Source organism: Mus pahari, chromosome 15 (assembly GCF_900095145.1).
Source record: "Mus pahari chromosome 15, PAHARI_EIJ_v1.1, whole genome shotgun sequence".
NCBI classification, from domain to species: domain Eukaryota; kingdom Metazoa; phylum Chordata; class Mammalia; order Rodentia; family Muridae; genus Mus; species Mus pahari.
In genome coordinates, this window is record NC_034604.1 from 27,732,576 (window position 1) to 27,744,011 (window position 11,436).

The 11,436-nt window shown below is 44.9% G+C and overlaps 1 pseudogene; it reads right to left on the reverse strand.

The window, feature by feature from the left end:
* Positions 1-7,209: 7,209 nt before the first annotated feature.
* LOC110333479 lies at positions 7,210-8,116 on the reverse strand (annotated as a pseudogene).
* Between the last annotated feature and the right edge of the window lie 3,320 nt (positions 8,117-11,436).

Genomic DNA, 11,436 nt, shown 5'->3' on the forward strand with positions numbered 1-11,436 from the left:
CGAACTTTGCCTATGTGACTTCTAGCCATGCTTCAATTGTGGGGGCTGAGCGGGGCAGTAACTTAGACAGGAGACAGAGTTCTAGGAGACGTGAGAGAACTCTTTCCATCCCATGTTGATGAATTATCACCACTGTGTCCCAGGGTTCAAGATCTAGCCTCAACTGGAAATCAGGCTGTCTGTGTATAGCCCAATGCCCAACACATGGTAGCATCCAGGCAGACATGGTGCAGAAGGAGCTGAGAGTTCTACATCTTCATCTGAAGGTTGCTAGCAGAAGACTGCTTCCATCCAGCTGGGTTGAGTGTCTTCTAGCCCACACCCACAGTGACACATCTACTCCAACAGGGCCATACCTTCTAATAGTGCCACTCTCTGAGCCAAGCATATACAACCATCACACATATCCAGAAAAATTATCATTTTATTCCAACTAAGATAAAAGTTGTATCTTTTGAATGGACAGGTTACAGGTGCACTCCACATAGACAGGCTACAGGTGCACTCCACAGGGACAGGTTGTGAGTTACAGGTGCATGCTAAAGGGACAGGTTACAAATGCCCTCCATCATGCCTGGCTTCTTTTCTGTGGCTTTTGGGAGACTGACTGAGGGTCCTCATGCTTGCAAGAAAAGTACTTTTCTAGTTGAATTGTCGCTCCAGCCTCTGAGCAAAATTTTTATATTTAAAAAAAAATAGTTTTCTGAGTACTGTGATGGTTGCTTGAGTGTATCTGGAATTAAGGAAACCCCAAGCAGCTGGGCACGCCTGTGAGGAATTTTTCTAGATGGGATCATTTGAGGTTGGAAAATACACCCTAAAGCCAAATCTTCTGAGGTTGGAAGATCCACCCTAAATCTGAACCACGCCTTCCGATGGTAGTCTATTTAAAAGATGAAGAAGGAAGCTTTTTCTTGCCTTCACCCTTACCTTCACTGGTGTTAGAGTCTATGTCTTCAGGATTCCAACATACACTGAAGACCAGCTGAGATGTACAACCGAGTGGACAAAAGAGCTATTGGACTCTCCGTCCACAGACAGTCATTGTTTGAATTGTGGGACTACAACCTGCAAGCCACTCTAATAACTGCTTGTGCACACCACACACACACACACACACACACACACACACACACTATTCACTATTCATTCTATCAGTTCCATTTCTCCTGAGAGCCCCGGTGTATACAAGTACACTGTAGAAGGGCAGCATATGAACATTCCCTAGAGTGCCACCTGCAGCCCCTTGAGCAAAATTTAAATGCCATAGAGGAGCCACCTATTTAGACTAACGCCACAGCACCTGGGATGTGCTGTACAGAGGTGGTGCTTACAAGTGTGCTTAATCTCCTGCAGTTTCCAAGCATGAACATGGGGTCATCTCTTTTGTCTTGTTGCTTCCATTGTAATAGGGAGAAAATGAATGCCCCTGGCTCATGCTTGTTATGTGGATGAACAGTTAGCATTAGAACAGTTAGCACTTGGAACAGTGCTGGCAAGCAAGCAGTGAGAGTTGCGTGTTAAACAAACATCTGCTCAAACCTTTTGTACAGCTTGGCGTTACTTCCAACGGCGTTGGCTCTGTTTCTTGCTGTCTCTCGTGTGCAGTTAGACATCCAACTCGTGTGCAGCATGATGGTTTTGCTATGCATCTGCTTCCACATTCTTGTAATCTGTTTTTATTTCCTTTTTGCTTTGTAGTTCAGTGTCTTCTCTCTTGTCCTGAACGATTCACTCTTTCATGCTTGTCTTCAAAGTGATGGCAGAACACTTCTTTCTACTCCTTGAGTGGCCCCCCACCCCTTGTATGCGTGTGGATGGTGGTGAAATATGCACATCTCGGCCTCTGCTCAGTATTGATTACCTGCTTGATCAACATTCAAATGACTGTTCCTAGTCACTTTGTCCTTCAGAGTCTCTCCATTCGTTGGAGGCCCGGGGCATGATGGGGTCGGAAGGAGTACAGTTCCTCAGAGAATGCAGGATTTTCTCTCTTCTTTTAATGTTTCTCTGTAGTAGTTCCACACACAAGTACAATATATTCACATTCTACCCATTCTCTTTCCCTCCAACCACTCCTGTACAATCCACTCTCCCATTGCCGCATTCTTTTGAGGACTGACATACAGACATTAAAGGCAAGGGATGCTCATGGCTGACTCTGTGTCATGAGGGGGGCCTCAGATCTTAACTTATTCCCCAGCACAACCAACACTTTAGCCCTGGTTTGCCCCATTATACATTTAAACACTGGCTAAAGTCCTCAGGACACGGTACCCTTCCCACTAGTCTTTGGCTTGCACCAGGCTAGGTGGTGCTCCCTTTGTGGGCAGGGGAGCACAAACTTGTGTCTCACTTCTGTAGTTATTGATAGAAAAGTAGTTTTGTGTGAGAATGAGGCTTTGGTATTATTTATAATTTAACCTGCCTTTTCTTTTTTAAATGGTTAGTGTTAAATTTTCAATAGATGGTTCTCCATAACTGAGGGATATGGACCATGACTTAAAGTGTCTTTGGATTGAAAATAGTAAGTACTTAGGGGCCGGGGAGAGGGCTCAAGTGGGTACTAACGCTTGCTGTGAAATCATGAGGACCTGAGTTCAATCTCCAGTACATGCTCAAAGTATTGCACATGGTTGTATATGCCTGTGACACCACCAGCATTACAGACAGGCAGGGGAAGGTGGATCCCAAGAGCTCACTGGCCAGCCAGACAAGCCTAAATGGTGAGTTTCCTGTTCAGGAGGAGATTGTCTCAAGACAATAGAGAAGACAATGATAGGAAAAAACTCTTGTCTATCTTGCTCTGGCTTTTGCAGGTACGTATTTACACAGACATGTGTTAGGTATGATGCGCACATGCACACACCACACACACACACACACACACACACACACACACTGTGGATTTGGTTCAATTCTTGCATTATGAGTTCCCAATTTTCACGAGAATCCTGCATGTGAGACACTGAGGTCCCTGTCCCCTGTTGGTTCTGATTGGTAAATAGAGTTGCTGGTGGCAGGGCAGGAGGCAGGAGACAGAGGTGGGACTTTAGGATTTGCGGTCGAGGGGACCAGGAAGGAGCAGAGTCCCCACGACAGGGAAAGAGTAAGATCCAGACCTGAGAGCTGCAGAAGGAAAAGAATACAATCATGTAAGAGCCAGGCAAGAGCAGCCCCAGGGGCTCCCCCAATGGGGTCTGGGTAGCAAAGATGGAATATAGACTTTAGTAATAATTCAGGAGTAACAGAGGAGAGGCATTGAAAACGTGGACGTTTGGGAATGGTCCAACCATTGAGTTGATCAAGGCATATTTAAATATAAGGCTGTGTGAGTGGGGAGAGTGTGTGTGTGTGTGTGTGTGTGTGTGTGTGTGTGTTCCATTTGAGAATCCAGAGGGTTGGGGTGGGTAGTGAGGAACTCAAGCCACTGCCACCAGGATTAATCAACTACAGCAACACACACACACACACACACACACACACACACACGTTCAAAACAAGACAAGAAAGTAGAGCAGAGATTTGATGATGATAACAGGAGTTCAGTAGAAGTAGGAAGGTAATGAGACAGGGCACAACAGGGACCAGAAAATGACCAAATTACATGCAACAAAACCCAGCCAAATAAAAAGAAAATTTTTAGTAAAAACAAAATCATGGCCATATAGATATCATTATTCCTTAAATAATACACACAGCTGTGATATGCAGACTGTCATGAGTAAGCTTATAAATGATGAATGCATAAAAGGGACTCTTCACGGGTTATCTGCACACACTGTACCATTTTCTGTACCATTTTTTTTTAAAAACAAGGAACTTACTTATTTATAGATTTTGGAGTCCTGGAACCTATAGCTAGAACCTAGACCCTTGCGGTGCTGTTGTGATGAGCTGGCACGCTATACCTCCTGTGGCTCTTCTCCTGTCACAGATTTGCTCCAAAGCCAGTTTTTTTTCCTTCCTTCCTTCCTTCCTTCCTTCCTTCCTTCCTTCCTTCCTTCCTTCCTTCCTCCTCTTCCTTCTCCTTTCTCACTATTCTGAAGACAATCTTCATCAAATAGACCACCTATTAACTAAACTCTCCTTCTCGAGATGCAAGGACTCCCCTCCCTTGGAAACCTTTAAGTCTACTCACTTTGTTTAGTAGGACTGAAGCTTCCTCCCTTAGACTCCGCACTGTACACCACCTGTGGAGTTAAAAAAAGCTCTTGTCTACAGAATGATCCATCGATCTCCGCATCTCTCTGGAACCCTCTCTCCCTCTCTAAAGCATGACACCCATCCCCTGTAGATATCGCCTGACAATCTTATTGTTAGGCTGTGGGTTAGCATGTGTGGCTTTCATCAGTTTCCGAGATGCTATGAGTCAGGCTGAGAAGTTCCAAGACACCTTTGCTGGCAGCAGATTGAACCAGAGCCCCCCCCCCCACTGTCTTCTGGTTAATCTTCTCTTCTTGTCAATGCCTCCAAAATAATCTTTAGAATACCACTAAGATATCAAATTTATGGAGCAAGACAGAAAAGTGCCTCTGAAATTTGAATAAGGGCTTTAAAGTGTAGCTACTGCATCCTCCTCAACTCCTCTTGAATGAAGCAGAAACAGCCACCCACAACTGAGTTGATTACAAAGCACTCCCACATTTGCAGAAAAAAAAAATCCTTCAACTGTCTCATGGGCTTGAGGACAGGAAGGGAGATCTTAGCTATGTGTCTTGCAGCCCATAAATTTAAATGGCAATCAATTAATATACCATTCAGGCAGCTTCACAGGTACAGAATAAGTCAACTGCACAGGGCAGGCCATGTGCAATAGGGCAAGATCTCAAAGCTCAAGCATTTCAGTTTCTCTCTGAGTGCTTCTGCCTGCAGAACACTGTGGCCTGGATCCGAACTGGAGAGCGGGAACTCCTGAAAAGGAAAAGGGCTGCGAAAAGAAACATGGAGGCCTTGGCAAAGACTTCTGATCAAGGCTCGGATCTTTATTGTCCGGACTTGCTTAAGTACAAGGAAGGGTTAGGAAGGGTTCCCAGCATGCCCCTGAGTCCTTTGAAGTTGCCACGGCGGTTCTCGCGATGGTGGGCAGTTCTCGCGATGGTGGGCAGTCCTCGCGGTGGTGGGCGGTCCGGGCGATGGTGGGCAGTCTGAGCGATGGTGGGCGGTCCGGGCAATGGTGGGCAGTCCGAGCGATGGTGGGCAGTCCGGGCGAACTGGGTAGCACTCTGGTATTCCTGCTGGAGGGGGAGTGGTTAATGGGGGTGGGAGACACCAACATCTCTCTATCAGCCTGTCATTAGTATGGTTCTCAAGCCCTGTGCCTGCGTGGGTGACTGTGAGCAATGATAACTGGCTGAACATGAATTCAGGCTATTGTCCCATTGGCATTTGCATAGCTGTTCGCCCAGAAGCCTCTTTGATAAGTGTCCTATCATCAGATTACATGTGCCCGGACTGGAAAGAGATGCTGTTCTCTGTAGGAATGTAGGTTTGGAAGAAGTAAGGGGCCTCTGGCCTTTGTTCTTTGGTACCACAAAGGACTTAAAAACTCATTGTTTACACTCAGGCTGGTGATCATTGTCTCTGGCTTGGCTGAGGGTGAGGCAGCCCATTCATGCTGTTTCCCACTGGTGCATGTGGTGCACACCAAAGTTAAGTTTGAAGGGTCAGACAGTATGCAGCCCATGATGGGTAGCTTCGTTGCCATAGTAACTTGGTAACTCCAGAGTTAAGGGTTCAATTTCTTCTAAGATTCCAAGTTTATGCACAAAAGATAGTAAGCTTTCCACAGAGGCTGCCATGGCTTTGCTTCAAAACCAGATGACATTCATATATAGCAGCCTGCTAAAGGCTCCCATCCACCATGGCTGTCATAAGTTGGGCATATGGCCAACGTGACTGAGGATTTTCTACAGGGGCAGACGTTTCCTTTGTGGCCTGGGGATGTGTCTTAGGTGGCCAACCATTTGCTTAGCATGCGCCAGTTCCAGCGTTTGATCTCCAGCAGCAAGCACATCAACTTCCACCGAGAGACAATCTCAGTCCAGGAAACAAGGCTCATGAGTCTGGAACGTGAATTTTCAGCATAAGAGGCTGGGGACCCAAAGAGCGTTCGAAAAGCTGTAAGGATTCGGAGAACCTCCTGCCCTGAGCTTTTATTAGGAACAACTACATACAAAGACACTATATAGTCATCAAACCATGTTTATAAGAGAAGGCTCTGCTGAATAGATCACCACCGAGAACAAAGGCAAGGAAACATGAACATAAAGTCTCACGGGAACGTAACAAGATGCCACAGCTTAGGAATGACCAATTCTACTTTCTTGAGGTGGAAACATCTGTTTTACAGATCATGTCCCTCGGCCCTTAACGTGCCAAGGGTCAGAGCTCTTAGATACAGAATGTGTTTTGTTTTTGTTTTGTAAGCAGACAAGGCTGTCAGGCAACAAGAAGCCAGGTGTTGTGGCACTTGCTCGGAACTCTAGCATTTGGGGGTTAGAGGCAAAGGCTCATAATTCCTGCATGATCCCAGACTATCCAGCCAGTTCAAGGCACACGAGGCTCCAGTTCAATTGAACATAATAAAAGCAAAGTAAAAGAGATTTTTTTTCTTTGTTCAGGGCTCCATTCAAAATTAGCAGCCTTCTTTATTAAAGGCTGTATTAATCCACCCACCTAAATGAAGAATATGCTGTCATGACAATCCATGAGCTATTGAGCTTCTTGCGTCACTGAAAGAGGAACTAGATGCAGTCCATTGGCCTTCCCATTAGAAGAGTTACCTCAATGGATCCCAGAGCCCATGATACTATATATATATGATTTTTTTTCTAGAACCATCATTGCTTCTTATGAATGAGGTCCAGCTAGTACAGCATCAATGTGGTGGAGTTAATCCAGTGAAGCCCTTTGGAAGAGAAAGGGAGGCCACATTTTCTGTATATTACCACACAGGATAAGGCTGGTTTGCTTTCAGGAAGGATATGAAGTCTATTGCTGGCTTTTCCTTTTTTAAAGATTCAGCAGGGTGTTATGAGAATGATAGATGCTGGTTTGTCTGCCGAGTCTCCACTCTGCTCGGAGATGGGAGGAGGGGCTTCCGAAGACTGATGTCCCGTTTTGATTTTTTTGTTTGTTTGTTTTGTTGTTGTTAGCCATTATAGGGCTCACAGAATGTTTTTCTTTGCTTCTTCCATTCCCTTCAGATCAGAGTAAAATCAGCATATTTGGGGGTAGAGCATTTTTCTTTGTATAGCTCCTAATTTTAAAGTTTCTCATGATCTTCTTGTTGCTGTGAACACATTCAGGACATAGCAAATTATCTTCCACTTCTGGTTCTGGGATAACATAGGCTGGTGACAGGAAGAGAAAATTTATGCTTTGCAGAGTGTCTGAAACCCAGGTCTGACCAGCATGAAACTGCATGTGAACCTAGCCTTTCCTATCTGCAGGGCGCTGCCTGCCCTGGACAACACACCATCTGAATCCAATGGTTTGTGGCAGAAAGGCCTCTACATTAGAGGGAGGAAGACAGCAATTCACAGACACTGGCTGGGCAGCTCTCAAGGCAATCCTTCCCCAGGCTGCAAATATGGCTCCTGCTTGAGGTGAATCTTGATTTTCCAGTATACCACTCTCCTGATTCCAACTTTGGCAGCTACTTGGAGGCCCGGTTCCTCTGAAGACTATCTTGGGGTTTCTTGGGACCCAGCTTCATTCTGACCTCATGAGGCTGTGTTGGGAATATAACATTCTTGTTTAAAACATGAATGTCTCTGAAGTCTCAAACTTCAGCTTTCTTGCCATCCGTACTCAAGTTATGATACCGACACCACTCCTGAAGAGTGTTCTGGGACACGTCATTAATAGGAGGCAGGATGGGTGGAGGAGAGGTGCTTGGTATGGTTCTTGTTGGGTGTTTGATTTCCCTCATACCTCACCAGAGAACAGGCTGGTGGTTTGTGATCTATGGTTGAAGAAACATTTGATTCCGTAGGATATTCTGTGTTTGGCTCCTCAGGAAATGGGATCAGCGTTAAAACCACACTCTTTCTTCATCCAAGTCTTCCTCAGATTGGTTCTTGTTGTAAGTCTCCTGGCCAGTATATGACATTTTCAGGCAAGCTTGGGAGAAGACAAAAGCCATATTGCTGGCTTTGATAGTTAGAAACAAACATCTTCTGGTGGCCATTGCTCATGGGTAAAGATGGGGAGGGGGAAGTATTCACTGGTTGGTCATTACATAGCAGTGGAAACATGTCTGACACGGAAGCTATGGTTGAAGACACTGCCTGGTTAAGTTGGCCATAATCCAGCTTCATTCTCCAAGATCTATCATCTTGCATGTATAAGGTGAATACACTTAATGGGGTTGTGGTGGGACTCATCAGCCCTGGGTCCTCCAAAATTTCCACTCAAGGAGTGAGAAAATGATGTTGGGTAACTTTTTTTTTTTTTTAGATCAAAACAATCACTGGCTTCCTCTTGATCTTGCTACACACCAGCCCTCACTGTGTCTGTCAGAAAGCTGAAGAGTGTTTTGCTATTTGCCAAATAGGTATCTAATCATGCCTTCTATACCTTCTATACCTTTTAATCAGTGTTATATAAAGGAAGAGAGCTGATAGAACTAATGGGGTCTAGGGTACATTGAGATAACCCTTCAAAAGGGAAGGCCAGTGAGCTAATGTATCAGAGTGGCTTATAGGATGTGGTCCAGGTGGTCCCACAAAGGCCAGGAATCCAGTAGTTGTTTAGTCCCATCTGGTGCTGAAATCTAGGAGGGTTCCTGGAGATCTGCTTGTCTTCACTGGAACCCTGAAGGAGTTGGAATTAATATGACTGCACCACCAGCAGAGATGAACCAGTGAGAGTGAGGGAAAGAAGGCAAAAGAACAAAGCTTCCTTCGTCTGTATCTTTTCACGTAGGCTGTCTCCAGAAGATACAGACCAAATTTAGCGTGGGGTTTCCTGCTTCAAAGAATCTAAGAGGATCCCCCACAAGACCCCACAAGACTAGATTCTTGAGTTTTAGTTCATTCCAGATGAAGCTAAGTTGACAACCAAGATTATATACCACACTGGAGCAGCATAATGGATTTGAGGACTGACAGGACCCTTTAAGATTGAGCATGCCACCTTCCTCTAGAAGCCCCACTCTGACTAGAGAGACACAGTGAGATTTGGGGTCTCCTGGGCTCAGAGCCTATGTCAAAAGTTCCTCAGTGTCTAGTTCCTGTTACCCAGTTGTGCGCGCGCGCACACACACACACACACACACACACACACACACACACACATATATATATATATATATATATATATATATATATATATATATATATATGGAAGTGGTCTTGGTTTCTTTGGAGAGATCTTGAAGAGAGAGTTTGGTGGTGACAATAAAGCATGTCCTCTAAGGGAATGGGACACCATTAAAATCAGCATGCGTCCTGGGCCTGGGCCTGCTCTCAATATGACAGTTAACACTGATGACAAACTTCACAGGTTCTAGAAACATCTTGGAGGTAGATCTCTAGGCTTGTTTATGAGAGAGTTAGTAGATTGGGTTAACTGAGGTGGGAAGACACACCCTAAATGTCATGGGCTGGGCTGGGCTGCACTGTCATTAATCTCTTTCTGCTTCCTAACTGTGGACTCACCATGAGGAGACATCCCAAACATCTGCTGCCACACCTCCTTTACCATAATGAACATGTCTGCATCAGGGTTCCTATTGCTGTGCTAAAATGCCATGATAAAAGGCAACTTGGTAAGGGAAGGGTTTATTTCATTTATTTCGAGGTGACTGTTCATCACTGAGGGAAATCAGGGCAGGAACTCAAGCAGAGCAGGAACCTGAGGGCAGGAACTAAAGCAGAGGCCATGGAGGGGTACTGCTCACTGGCTTACTACTCCTAGCTTGCTCAGCTGGCTGTCTTTTAGCATCCAGTACCACCAGCGCATGGATGGCACTACCTACATCAAATATTAACCAGAAAAATAAAATGTACTATCAGCTTCCCTTGTGTGGAGAACTTTATCAGTGGAAGTTTTGTCTTCCAAAATTATTCTAGCTGAAGAATAAAGACTTTCAATTGGCTATAAACTATGTCTGGTGGCCTTACCATAACAACGCAGAAAAATGTTTTTTAAGTAGTGGAAAAAACAAGTAGTGATTTGCCCTTTCTTCTTTTTAGATGATTCTTTAAGAAACAACTTTTGCAGAACAGAACTTGGGTGTGAACTCTGCAGCCAGTCCCACAACACCCAGAGGAAGATCCACTCCCAGACGCTCTAACACTCCCAGGATCATAGGATCTGAGGTGAGGAGGGCACAACATCTGCTCCAAAACTGGAAGTAACTGGGAAGAGCAGGACCCAGGAACCCAGGAACTCTTCCCGACCAGTGGCACGAGTTCCTTCTCGTCTGGGTTGGTACCCTGAGCAGACCTTGGGCATGAACTCTGCAGTCAGTCCCATAACACCCAGAGGAAGCTCCATCTCCAGGAGCTCTAACACATCCAGGACCACAGGATCCCAGGATCCCAGGATCCCAGGAGCTTGGTCACAGCAGGATCTCAGGGTTTCAGAGGCAGCTTGCCTCCCAGGAGCTCTGACACTCCCAGAATCCCAGGATAACAGAGACAGCTGAACCCTGAGGAGTTCTAACACAACCAGGATCACAGCAAGGACAGGCTCCAGTCAGATATAGGGAGAGCAGGTAGCACTAGAGATGGTGGGAGGCAAGCATAAGAACAGAAGCAACAGAAAGCAAAGTTACTTGGCATCATCAGAACCCAATTCTCCCACCATAGCAAGTCCTGAATATACCATCACACCAGAAAAGCAAGATTCAGATCTAAAATCACTTCCCGTGATGGCGAAAGAGGACTTTAAGTAGGACATAAATAACTCCCTTAAAGAAATACAGGAGAACACAGGTAAACAGTGAGAAGCCCTTAAAGAGGAAACACAAAAATCACTTAAAGAATTACAGGAAAACACAATAAAACAGGAAAAGGAAATGAACAAAACCATCCAAGCTCTAAAAATGGAAAAAAAAAACAATAAAGAAATCACAAAGGGAGACCACTCGAGTTAGAAATCCTAGGAAAAAGATGAGGAATCATAGACACAAGCATCACCAACAGAATACAAGAAATATAAGAGAGAATCTCGGGTGCAGAAGATAACATAGAAAATATTGACACAACAGTCAAAGAAAATGCAAAAAGCAAAAAGCTCCTAACCCAAAACATCCAGGAAATCCAGGACACAATGAGAAGACCAAACCTAAGGATAATAGGTATAGAAGAGAATGAAGATTCCCAACTGAAAGGGCCAGTAAATATCTTCAACAAAATTATAGAAGAAAACTTCCCTAACCTAAAGTAAGAGATGCCTATGAACATACAAGAAGCTTGCAGAACT